This window comes from Rhipicephalus sanguineus, chromosome 1 (assembly GCF_013339695.2).
Source record: "Rhipicephalus sanguineus isolate Rsan-2018 chromosome 1, BIME_Rsan_1.4, whole genome shotgun sequence".
NCBI classification, from domain to species: domain Eukaryota; kingdom Metazoa; phylum Arthropoda; class Arachnida; order Ixodida; family Ixodidae; genus Rhipicephalus; species Rhipicephalus sanguineus.
Window position 1 is genome coordinate 130417811 of NC_051176.1, and position 14238 is coordinate 130432048.

Sequence of the window (14238 nt, forward strand, 5' to 3'; positions counted from 1 at the left end):
ACATCCTAGTTAACATCATCAGAAAAAAGTGGACTTGGTCAGGTCACTAATACGAAGGACCGATAATTCATTTGCCGTTAGTGCGGCGTAATGGATACCAAGAGAACAGAAACGAAGTCAATGACAGCAGAGTGTTAGGTCGAGTTGATGAAATTAAGAATGTCGCAGGAATAAAGTGCAATCAACTGTCACAGGATAGAGCGAATGGGAGATCGTTAGAGAAAACCCCAGTTCTGAAGTGGTCACTGAATAGGCTGAAGATGATGACAATTATGTTTATGATATGCTCACAGAGGCGTTTCTTGGACTGACCAAAAGAAGGCTTAATCACAGCTGAATGAACAGTGTGCCCTAGCTGTTGAATATACAAGTTAACTGGATTTAACGTAACCTAGCGTTCTAAGCTTAGGCCCTGATGAAATACGTCAAATCAGTTAAAACGGTCGTTTTTTAATTGTCAACTCAAACTTCTAATGTGATAGTTTACACTTAATTGTAATGGCAAAAATGAAAGCTGAGAAGCTTTCCATTGAAGCTGGTTCAACATTGTCTGCTCGGTGCACCGGTGTATGAACAATGAGCTACACAAGTATTGAGCCTCTAATCATGCTGTGGATTTCCCAACCTATGGCGCGAGGAAGAAAAAGAAACGCGGATACCATGAGAATAAATTGCTTGACTCGTATCCCACGAAGTAAAATGCACTGCATTGAAACATTTCACGTGCAACAGCAGCGCCAGAAGACAGCCTATATAGGGAGCAGAAGCAAGATTGGAGGGGCGGGATAAACATCCGCCGTGATGACTGCAATACGTTATCGCGAAGCAATAGCGTCGGTAATCTGGAAAAGTTCACATGCGCATAGCATGTGCATGTGAAATTTTCCAGATTACGTGCGGACTAACTTATGCTTGCAATAGAACATTCCCAAGCTTAATTTCGGCGAAGCTAAGTGCGTGACACTCCTGCGTTAACGACGAAGCATAAATGTGTGGTCGTGTTCAACGGGTCGTATCTTTTTGCCCTCCAGTGGCCCATGTCGGCGACTTTTCACTAATAAATGTTAGTACTGCCCTCTGAATTTTGTGAATTGCTTATTGGTAGTATCGCATGACTGAATTTGTGAAGATGAGGGACAGCGTAGTCAAAGGCACCGAATAGGTGTGCTATAGAGGTTGTCTGAACAGGAAAAACTCAGAGGGTCCCTTATGCAATTGCCTAAGAAGACTCGAAGGCGAAAGCCATTTTCTTGTTCTTTTTCTTCTCGGTCGACGTGCTGATCCTCCCCTCCACCGTAACATTCAAAAGCTTTCCGAGTTCAACGTGCTTTTGTACTGCCTCCCGGATCGGAGGCACTACAAGCTTTCTGCTCCTGACAGGGTTTTGCAGAGCCTCCGTGATCGGCCCGCCTTTAATCAAGTGACGATGCCCTTCGATGTCGCCACTACGATGTGTCAAATTCTGGCGATATGTGACGTCATGCTGACGTCATGTTACACTGAGGTCATGTGGCTTTTGGTACGCCGACACACACACACACACACACACACACACACACACACACACACACACACACACACACACACACACACACACACACATATTCACTTGAGTATCATGTAACGCTGAACCCACATTTATTACTTTTTTTTTGCATCCTTCAACGCCAACGCCGGTCTCGGGAAGTATCGAGAGATATTGCCAAATCTCGAAGACGCCGACGGTCAGTTTTCGCGTTTGATGAGGCATCTAAGGCTTTCGCCATAATAGGGGCCTCATACCGGTTAGCTGATATTTCGATGGGTGGTATATTCGTCAAAGGCACCATATGTTTGGAAGGGTTGGTCATTGACGCCTTTGACTAAGATAGGCTCACCTACGAAAACATCGGCTAGCCTGCCTTATGCCCTTATTCCTCCCCTGCACTTCGGATTTTCTCACTATGATCAGTGCGCACTACAAATAAATGGGTAGTACACATCATTCTGTAGTGATTGTGTCTACAAAACATGAGTGGCTGCTTCGCAGAAGGGCGGCCAAAATTTGATACAGAAGGTCATGCCTTTCTGAGGGAGCCGGGCTTTCTGCGAATGTGAGCCACGGGCTGCAGCGCAGTGATCGAGCCACTATGACACGCAACTTCAGTTAACCCTCTTATCTGAGACGCTCAGTAACAACACTAGAATGGTGCCGCAATGAAAAATGGCGATAAACACATGCGGGGCCCATCACGTGAATATTACAACGTACTGAGGCTACAGTGTCCACAGGAAAGCAGGGAAAAAAAATACGCTTGCGGACTCTTGCCGAGGCAAAGATATAGAGTGCCTGAGTTGTCAGTGGCGCTGATCTTCTGGAAATGCGGTAATAGGACAGTTCAACATCTTGCAACTCTTCCTACAATTAACTAATTTACAAAAAAATCATTCTTAAAATCTCAGCTAGATGGCATCTACAACTTTAGGTGCAATCGAAACAATGTCTTGCAAAGAACACGCACTTTTTTCACGGTAAACAAGCATTCATCATAGAGAAGAAGAAGACATGCATTTCGAGATTCTTGCAGTTGCCTTGTTTACATAAGCAACAGAAAACTTTCAAAATGTAACAAATGTTTTCAATGGATTTCGTGAAGGGCCTGTTGACGTACGTTGTCACGTAAAGAAACATGTTTTTGTTTCCGTTTTTTTTTTCCTGCTTTAAACAGGCCGCAATAGCTTGGTTTCAATCCATGACTTCGCACAAATCTGCAGACTAGCTAGCAGATATCCATTGAGGCATTTAGGTGGGATCTGTCAGTTTATTTTATTTAATTTCATTTTAAGAAACACTGAGAAGAAAGGCGAGGGCGGGCTGTAAATTTTGTACTGTGCTTAGGAACATAAGTTATTTAGGGCGTATTTTATTATAAGTTTGAGAAAGGAAAGCCACACGGTTCAAACTATGGCGCCTAATTAAAATACTTCAACGAAAGCTACTGAATAATAATGAGTATTCAAATAAATTTGTGCCTTAGTTCTGTCGCTTATTGAACACGAAAAAGCGAAGTCTAGCGACTGTACCACACGGCTTGGCGCTTTCACCCAGTTGAGCAATATAATGGGTTTGTAAACTGACGCCAACGAAAATGAGGGAAGTCAAGCCTGAGTATGCACAGTCCGAAACGCACGACCATCATCATATTTTAAGATGGTATTATTTCTCAAAATTAGCTTCTATGATTCAAAACATGGCAGCGACAAAAGGCGTGCTCGCCCCGCCACGGTGGTCTAGTGGTTATGGCGCTCGACTGCTGACCCGAAGCTCGCGGGATCGAATCCCGGCCGCGGCGGCTGCATTTTCGATGGAGGCGAAAATGTCTGAGGCCCGTGTACTTAGATTTAGGTGCACGTTAAAGAAACCCAGGTGGTCGAAATTTCCGGAGCCCTCCACTACGGCGTCTCTCATAATCATATGGTGGTTTTGGGACGTTAAACCCCAGATATTATTATTATAAAGGCGTGCTCGCCAACTTTAAAAGGAACGAGGGGAGGCCAACGGCAGTACGATCGAACGAAAAATATTGAAGAAACTCGGAAAATATTCAAAGAAAAATGAGAGGAAGGGCAGGACGCCTTTTCCAGATTCCGTCGTCTTGAAGAAGGACCGAGCCACTTTGCAACAAAACTAGTGCCGATTCACAGTTGAGCAGCGCGCCGCCCGCTCGTCGCATGCATTGCGGTTATCAGTCGGCGATTGCCGGTTCGCGCGCGGTGGTGAAAGCTGATATTGTCGTCTGTCTTTGTGTCCGCTACGCTGTCGGAGTCATAGCGGGAATTACGAATCTTTAAGGTCCGTACGCCACGTGGTGCCAAAAACCGCGAACTGAAAGCGATGTCCGGAATTGCTGGGTATGGTTGTAGCTATATATAGATAACGTTCCACATGAGTTTGTCTGCGGCACGATTTTAATATCGATCTTTTGCTTCTCATTACGCGAATTTTCGAAGGTTGTCACACGTACAGTGCATCTTCGATCGTTACCCAGCCACATCGGGATGAAAATTTTCGACGATTGACTCCGTTATCCGCCAATCGCGATCGAAAAATACGGTCCCGATCGGGCTCGATCGCTATAGCAAATGCACCGTGTGCCGGCCAGCCGTATTACTTTCGCATTTGAATGGCAATGCTGCAAGGTGTAGCTTACCGTGGTCTAAATGGCAATTTTATGTTGCAGTGAAAATACCAGCGTCCAGCATTTATAAAGCTTCATTGAAAAGCAGTATGACACTTCGCGGCTACTGTTAGAAGGTGAATCAGTGTTTGAAGCTGGCCATGTTTTCGCCTGTAGCGTAAAACAACATAGAAAAGAACAAGTGACACTGGCTATGGACTCATTTTACAGAAATAATCTATAAGTAAGAAACCCATGAGCTGAAGTCAAGAGTCTGAAGGAAACCTGTGTGGTCGGGAAAAGACACGAGGACAATTAAAATGGACATGAGCGCGAGGGGATGGGAGGGGGGCGCAAATTGCGGTGGAAGTTACATCGGCGAGACAGGTAACTTTCAGCAAAGACTCAAGTAGCACATGTATGACGTAAGAAATGTTTCATCTAACTCGCTGGCCGAACACGTAGAAGCACTGACCACGAAATAGACCGGGAGAAGGCAAAGCTAACGGAAAGAGAAATGAACTGGACTTCTCGGCTTTATCTTGAATCTCTGACAATCCAGACAACGGCGCGCACGCTTAATCGTCATGATGGCAACTTTCCACACATGTCCGCACGTTGCCTACGTCATATTTTAAAACATACATAACCGAACTGTTTGCGCATTCATTTTTAACTATGAACAAGGCTCCCGTGCGGGAGCCGGAACGTCTTGCTTTTATAAATATTCGTGGTCGGTGTCCATTTTAACACCATAAACTTGAAATAACGAAAAAGAAAGACAGGTGATTGCGGCATCATGCTCGTGAAAAACAGGGTAGCGGTAAAAGTGAAAGCTCACTCCTGGCCACTCGCGTACGTAGTGCATGCACTGTGGCACGGAGCAGAAATGTACCAGGCCGCCGATATATTTACTGCACTTTAGCGGATTGTGTAGTCTCTGGGGGTCCACACACAAGAAGTGAAAGCAAAGCAGCGCTGTTCAAACGCGAAAACGCCGCGAAATTGCGGTTAAAAACAACGAATTCAACCGTCCGCTTCCCTTCGCCAGAGCGAGGCGAGGTCACGTGATCCAACCCCTGCATGTCACAGCGATTGCAGCGCCCGCGTCTCCAGTGGTGGGCCTCGCGCCCAATACTTCTAGACATATACAGGCGCCAGACAGTTCGTCGGCGTTCCAGACGAGATGCCCAGACGTGATAACAGCGCCCGCGTTGATTCTGCTAAACTTTATGTGCTTTTTCTTTATGAACCGGCGAGACCAAGGGCTTTCACATACGCCGACGTTCTGCTTTCTCAGTTGCCAGTGGAGTCGGCATGATTTGTTAAGTGTGGGCACGAACAAAAATAAATTAACGCAGCTCGCACAATGTCGCGCAAGGCTGGGTCACAGCAGAGCTGGTGGACTGGTGGTGGACAAATCGGCGCACGTACGTGTTCTGGGAGCGAAGCAGAAGAGGAAGAAGATAATGAAGAGAGAGCGTGCCGGTTCACGAGTGAGTGAGTAAAAACTTTATTGAACATGCCCGGCGTCATTGAGCGGGGTGGGGCTACAAGCACCCCGGCCTAGGTGACGGCCTCGAGTCCTTGGACCCGGGTTCATGAAGAAGATAGTTTTTCTACGCCACGCAGCAGTTTATACTTGCTGTACTTTACTATACATGGCTATGCTTTCTCTATTTTTTTTTCTATCATCTTTTTTTGTGTTTGTTGCTTTCTATCTCGTTCTCTCTCTCTCTCTCTCTCTCTATTTTATTGCGATAGCAATTATATGGACACTCTCGGCTGATTTTTGCCGTCGCCGTCGCCATCATGCCCCGGATATGTATATGTATGTATATATAAATAAAACCAACAACAAAATAAATCACAAGAAAAAAAGTGCGCCACCGGGACTTGAACCTACGACCCCTGGCTCCTCAGTGCACCACTTTAAACAACTCGGCCACGTGCCACCAGTTGTGCAGAGTAGTAACGGTGAGCTATTTATATACACCATTTAAAGCTGGCGGTATGCAGACCTCGGAGGTGCTTCCGCGTGTGCAGTATCACCCGTGAGATTGCTCGCAGGGTGCGCTTTAAAGCAATGATAGATTTTGCTTCTGTTTGAAAACTGCCCTTGAGACGCACATTAAAAAGTGGCCCATTTCTCTACCCACACGCGAAGTGGAACGCCGGGTAAACAATGCGTTGAACGCCACCGCGCGGCAGGAGACGCGGAGGGGCCACACCACGCGTCGCAGTTTTCAAGAAAACAAAAATGTCTGAGAGCGTTGGGTTGTAGCGCGCCGCTCAAACACGAATAAGTAACTGGGATAGTTGTTAGTTCGTGCTCGTCCTGTGTATACTTGTGCGTTCTTTTCGAGCGTCCCTCGTTGTGTTTGAGCAGCGCAGCGCGCTGCAGGTGTCGAGCTGTTACCGTTGTTAGTTCGTGGTCATCCTGTGCGTGTTCTTTTCGTGAGCCATTTGCGGTTGATGGGCGTGCTGCAAGTATCGAGCTGCTTGGCGTTCTTCTTGTGACTTCGTAATTTGTTGCTACGCATTCATTGCTTCGGCTTTGCGGCAAAACTGTGACTTTTCGTTCTCTGTCTTTGTCTTTTTCTCACTTTCTTCCCGCTTTTCTTTTTTTTCCCTTTCTATGTTTTTGTTTCTCTATCTCTCATGAACTTTCTCCTTCTATGTCTTCGTTTCTCTTATCTCTCAAGCATGCACTTTGATCGGCCGGGCACCGTGTCGCGCGCCGTATCTTGACAGGGATCAGCAGACGGCTCATACCTTTGAGCGTGCCGTGTAGTTTGCGTTGAAGAGAGAGACAGCGCGAAGGTCGCTTCGCTCGCTGCAGCGGCCGTGTTACGCGAGCGTTTTGTTGAGTTACGCCAGATTTATTGTAAAAGAGTTAGCTGCTAGCCTTCATTCGTACACCTTCCTATTTGTTGCTATCGCATTTCTTGCTGTGCCCTTGCGGCGAAACTGACTTTTCTTTTCTGACAAACACACCCTGAACACGCTAGAATGACGCCGCTTATGCTCCACACATTGCAACCACAAGATGTGGAAATTGCTTAATTACTGCTATGATCTGATCCTCAAGGACACATACTCGTAGGGCGTTGATGTGTAGCACACACAGTCGACCTGACAATCTGTATGGATTTTTTTAACGCGATAGCGTTAAAGAGCTCGTTTAGCTGAAATTGCGGTGTGGGCGTCGGTGCCGGTGTCGGCGTCGTGGGTTGTGAGCGAAAAATCAGCGTTGTCCGCGACCGAAAAATGGAGAAACATGCACACAAAATAAATAATAAAAAACTTCGGTTCAAGTCAGAATCGAACCCAGGCCTGCGCGGCAATCAGGTGTTCTACCACAGAGCCAAGTCATTACTTAAAACCAACGTTTTTAGATTATTTCAGTTTGCAAACTAGCTTCGAGAGGCGGCCAGGTTTTGTCGCCGTCGCGAAAGGTGGCGCTGGCCTAGCGTTGAGACTAGAGTCACTGGAAAATCAGAGTACCGCAAAGGTAGGCTGCACGCGGGCAACATCGGGTGGCGGCGGCCATGTCCCTTCCAGACCGTCCGGCGCGTTGGTAGCGTGTGTTGAGAAGTGACCGATCTTTTAGCCCCAGTGCCGTGTTACTCGGCAGAACGGCGTTATATGTGTGTGTTTCTTCAAGAGGATATTAGAAGTGATTTCGAGTCATCGACAGGTATGGATCGACTGCGCGGTTAGCGGTGTAACTATATAATGAAACATACGGCGAATGTTGCCATGTGCTCGCGAACTCTTCATGGCTTCATTGGTCTCTTTTCGTGTCACGCCCGGGCGTGTTCGCTAGGTCAGGATCTGTAAACATCGTTGCATTAGAGCAGTGACATCGTGCGAGATGTCATTTACTTCGACATTTGGTGAATCTTGATTGTTTGCGCTAGCCTTGCAGTCGGTGTTCAGGTTCACTGCACTAGAGAACGTTATCGAACAACATCGAGAACATTCAACATTGCGTCCTTCAACTGATCGCTGACGCATAGCTTGCTTGTGCACCGTGCTTGCTGTTCAACTGGTTGATATGTGTAATAGAAGTTGTGTGTGTACGGTAATTGGAAGTTGTGCGCGACGTCTTGATTCGGAACGCCAGCAGCCGAACGCACGGGCGAATCGGCGTGCGGTAGGTAAGGTGCATCTTATCTTACGATACGTAGAAAATAGGCCATCAAAAATGATTGACATTACTACCTAATTGTTTCATTTCGTGTTTCTTGTCTCCTCAATATTCCCAACGTTGCAATGAATTTGCAAATATTTTGCTGTTTCCGACAAGACATTTCTTTTTTTTGGCGTTGCCAACGCGTAAACAGCTGGGGTTCGGTTTCTGCACTGCTACACTTTTTTTTCATCATGCACTGTTATTAAAACTTCCTCGGCACGGTGCTTTATGTTCTTTTGATCAGAAATAGCACATCCCGGAATTTTCAAAGCGCATGCTACTGCAACACAGTATGTATATAGACCTAGGGCTCGCATAAAATCGACTCCCTCAATGCGTGGGATCTGCTTTTTTTTTTTTTTTGCTGTGACGATTTCTCCCCAACTATACAGTATTTTAAGGGTACGCTCGGTGCAATGCAGCATTAGCGGCATTTTTTTTTTTGCAACAAATTTAAAAATACGCTTGATAACATTGCCTTATACCAAGTTTATCAACGGAGTTCCACGCTTCTGTTTTGTGCAATGCCAAATATCATGCCACAATTGCCTTCAAGGTATACCAGTAAACAGTTATTATTTTATTAAGTCTTCGACTTCGCTCTCGTGCGTGGCACGCTTATAACTCGGATAGCATGCGTAATCTGTTCAACAGATCGAGATATAAACGGCCGAGCAAATAGAAAGGTATGTAGTTTGCAATATCGCTGACCATAGCGAACCGAAAAGGTGAAATATCCTGTCGCATAAGATCTTTTCCAGCAAAATTAATGTAGTTCACTGCAGGAAGGAGTGTTATTCGAGGGGGGCGAATTCGTTCAGGCCAACTATGCAGCCACATAGAACGGCTATCTTTGACATTAATCTTTCCCACACGGCAAACGAGATTCCCAGAGTAGCTCACCAGTAACGTTCGATTGATGGTGAGCTACTCTCTTCTGGCATCTGCATGCAGTGGCGGATTCATGGGGTGGCACACCGAGCCGTGCCCCCCCCCCCCGAAAAAAATGTCTCCTTGCGCCCCTGTCTGCATGACGCGTTTAAAAAAGCGACGAAGTACTTCTGGGGACCGCGGTACTGCTAAATGTCCGGCCACGCTCTGCATTGAACGCGCCTGCACCCAAAGCGCTTGGAAGGGATATGGCGGCGAGAGGTCACGTGATGCGAATAAGCCAATCGCGGCGGCGGCGGCGCGCGGAAAACAGATGCGATACTCTGAAAATTTTCTAGTGACTCTAGTTGAGATCGGTTGAGATGCGGTACGAAGGGCGACGCTTGCTTCAGCCGCATGCTTTTGCTGCGTTGTTCGTGCTCGCACGTTAATCACTCATGTATTCTGAGGTTTCTCGCGTTCCACCAATGCACGTTGCTGTGATAGTGCGTACGTATTTGAGTAGATACCGCGAAATGTAAGCGCCGATTCTCGACATGCCGAGGTGCAGCGCGCCGTGTTGTTCGGGGTACGCTTCGGCTTCGGCAAGTCCCGTACCGCGACATTTCTTCATGCGAGCTTTTTTTATGTTTAGAGGGATTAAAACCAAGTTGTTTTCAGGTTAGCTGCAAATGAACTGGGTCTGTTTCGACACTTTTTGAACACTTGTTGGCGCACTTCGGGACTGTGATGTGACAAAATAAGTGTCTGTTGTCCCGTTCACAAGGACACCATTGCTAGTAATTTGCTACAATAATATCTGGGGTATTTACGTGCCAAAACCACGATCGACATGATAATGAAGCACGTCGTTGTATTGCCTCCGGAAATTTAGACCATCAGGTGTTCAACGTGCAGTGACATCACACATCACACGGTCCTCTAGCACATCCATCGAAATGCGATCGCAGCGGCTAGGATCGAACCCGCGACCTTCGGGTCATCCGTCGAGCACCATAACCACTGCACCACCGAGGCGGACCACCACTGCTGCAGAGCATTTTGCTGCCAAAGACGCTTGCAAACGCCTAAGGTCTTCAGAAAAGGTCGCATCCGCAAAAAAGAAATTAAAGCTATATAATGTGAAGGCTTACCGTACAGTTCCGTCGTCGTAACCAGCTTGAACCGACGTAATGGTTGCGGGGTGTGCGAATAGTGATTTTTGAGGCCGAATGGAATATTGACAGAAGCGAATAGAATTGAACAAGGTATACTTTTTGAATAAGCCACGAATTCATGAAACAGCCGTTCTTAATTAGATTAAATGTAAATTGATGTTCACGTCCTCGTATTCATTCATTCATTCATTCATTCATTCATTCATTTCGCGCTGTTTATTATCGGTATGAATATCCAACCAGCCCAGTCAGCTACCTTAGTAACTCGGCAAGTTTCAGGAAATTATAATGAGCCAATGAGGTGAAAATTTATTTATTTATTTATTTATTTATTTATTTATTTATTTATTTATTTATTTAATTATTTATTTATTTATTTATTATACTCAAAGGCCTCAAAACTAGACATTACATGAGAAGTAATTTCAGAAAGAAAGGTCGGTTAGGACGATGGCAGATAGAAGTGCATTCCATTTTTTTTTTTTTTAAGTATACAGCAGGCCCTTCACGGCCCGTGTGAGTGGGTACATAAATACATGAAAGTATATACATCGCCCAAAATTCATGTTGAAAATTTTGGTTTCGCCCACACTCATATACAGCTTTGCTGTAAAATAAGGTCGATACGTATTAGAATGGGCACATGCTATAGGTGCACAGCATTTGTAGGTGTATGGCGGGAGGAACGCACTGGAATAACAGTTACAGGGATGACAGTTATGGTACTCTTGCGCCAATTTTGACCTTGAGTCATTGCAGTTGACATTTTGAAATATTCATGAAATATTCGGGCTTACAAATGACTGCTATTCGATTCGATGGTAGAATCGAAGAAGGCACTGTGCCATTTCAATATCGAAATTTTCGAATACTCGCACACACCCGTAAATACGTCACTGCAAATAATGTACCTGTTGCATTCTGTTTCACGAAATCGAATGAAAACGACAGGACGTGTTTTTCTGGCTTTCTTGTTGGTTTTTCATTTGCTGGCTTTTCAACAGCAGGCGTAATACATATTCGGGTAATTTTGGAATGTGATTGAGCATTACGGGAGCCTAAGATGATTTGCGCATATACTGGCGAGAAATTAATGCCGGTTACAACGGGTAACGGAATGAAGGTAAGCGCACTGTGCGTGTGTACTTTGTCTTTATAACTTTTTTTTTTTTCATGTCCTGTCTTACATGCTGCTTGTTTCTTGTTATAATGCTCAGATACAACTAAAACGCGCGTTTCACTCGATCCAAGTGAAATGAGAGCCACTATCACATCGAGTTAATCGTTGTGGTAGTAGCTTGTGGGCCCCTTTCAGTCAGTAGAGCAGTAGCAGACGACGCGCCGAGACCAATCCTAACGCGAACGCAGCGCCCCCGCCTGGTTGGCGATCGCGGCGAGCCGCTCCGCGCCACTGGAAAGCCGCGCTCTTTGCCAACTGAAGTAATCTAAAAACGTTGCTTAAAACTGCTTCAGAAAAAAACACAAAATGTGAATGTCATGTAGTGGGAGGAGTCTCCTTAACGCGTGTAATATTGCGCGGAAGAAGCGTAGAACCGTCCCAGGCGTCGAAACATATGAATTGTGCAACGAGTGGTTGTTTCAAAGGCCCACCCATTACAAAACGCTCAGGTATATTTAATCATCATCAGCATGCAAAAGCATCAACAAAGGCAGCAGCTGCGTACGTTGACGTGTTTCTTTCCGGGCGCGCAGTAAAAGGAATCATCATTCGCGAAAGGAAGAACTATGGTGTAGTGCTAGTGGGCATTTCGCAACAGTATACTTCCAGCAGGCAAACAGCCAATGTTAGGCGCACAGACGCTCGTTTCCTCGCGGCACGGTTGAGGCATGCACCGAGCACCGAAACCAAGCTAGCAGGGCCCGTATTCTCAAAAGGCGACAATCGCAAAAGTATCGCCTTTGGTGCGCGCTGATTGGCTATTGAGCAAACCGGAAAAGTTAGCGCGCCCTCTGGTAATTCCGCCGACGTCAATTTTGCGTCATGGTGCTCGACGGTGCTCTCGACATGTTTGCAACAAACGAAGGCACCGTTAACCGTCGGTTCGTGGTGAAGTCTAGCATTTCAGTGATGTAGGCGGTAGCTTCTAGTATTCAATCCTCGGTGGATATACGCAGCATTTTTTACGCTGAAGCTTCCATCGAGCATTACCTTGGGGTGTTATCAGCACTCGTTCTTTGCCAGCGCGTGTTTTTTCGTGGTTTGAACGTCCCAGGAACATGAACCGTGCGTTGCTCGCGTGGCTTATCGCGAGCCGGCTACATGTTGAGATCCTGAGGCGATGTCGGTGCGGCGGCACGCTACAGCTGAACTCTCCGAGTACGCCGTGTTAAATTCTCAACGAAAATACGTTTCAGGCAAAGTTGCGTTCTTTAAATATTATACTGTGCATTAAATAATCGAACAAAAAAACGTTGAAAGCACTTTCAACACGTCTTATACTTCAAGTAGCCACAGCCAAGCCGGCCAAGCCTGGCCACTGCGTAGAAGCAGCAGCACACGCTCGAAAACGCCGCACTCGGGTTGCTCTGCGCTCGTACGGTGCGCTCACTCCTGTGTTGTGAGACATTCGTAATACCAACGGCCAGTTGCAACAATGACGTCACAGGCAAGTGTTTTTTTACTTATTGAATGCATCAAATTCTACGTCACCAAACGCGATACTATCGCCTTTTTCGATCGTTTGAGAATACGGGCCCAGTTGAGAAGGCGATACGCACGGCGCCCGATTACGCTTGAAGGCTTCTACTCTTGAAGGCGAAGCTCAAGCGTCCTCAAGTTTTTTTCGGAATAGAGAATGCGTTGAACTTATTCTGTTTAGAGACGAGGAAACGGCGCGCTGTAGAACAAGGGCAATATTGATCTTTTCTGCACATCTTGGCCTCAAAGCACGCGAGGAAGGTGCACGCGCCGTATTTGTTCCTAACCAAGAGTGAAGCAACGAGATGACGAGTCGGGCTACTTAATTAAGATTCATGCTAAACCGATCTTGATGCGCGCCAGTACAGAGACGAAAAGTTAGATAAAATACATACAAAATATTCCTGTTGGAGTATCTGTAACCTTTTCACTGTGTAGACGGATATACGAGAAAAAAAAACAAGAATCTACGAAAACTGGGCGGCAAGTCCGAATTCACATGAAACAAAGACTCATTATGGATCTCAGGCGACTACTAAACCCAAGCATACGGACGGGGACACTATAGTGGCGACCATTACCTTGTGGCTGACGCATCACATCCACAGCTGCTCTTGCGCCAGGAAGCTCAGCGTATCGCTGCAACAACAGGATCAGGCACATCAAGCGATATTGGACATGCCAAATTTCCGAATTTTGAGGCTGGTGTTAAAGTGATCGCACAATTACATTTGTCGCATGTATGCGTTCTAATAACCCATCCTCGCGGTGCAGAAGGGATATTTCGACGACTTTCAACGACGTCACGAAACTATCAAATGGGCAGTAGGTCATTACCACTCGCACACGAAAAGTTGTCTCGGCCACAGGCAATCTCTCTTCGCATGCTTCAGATGGGAACATACCCCAGCCTCTCCATTTACAGTCATTAGTCAGATATTTCTGCACTTTGTACAGACTGTAGATATCGCAGTTATTTTAGACATGTTCTGGAGGTGCTCCTCTTTACAGGGAAAGCATCAAGACCTCTGAAGATGAATTTTTTTTTCCATGGTCGAGAGCCAGATTTAAAACAACTCAAGGCGTTCCAGAAGGCCCACGACACGGCGGTGAGGCTAGACCTCCCCGTCTCTGGGAGTGGCCCGCGATCCTCCCCCTGTAAAACGGGGAGCGTAT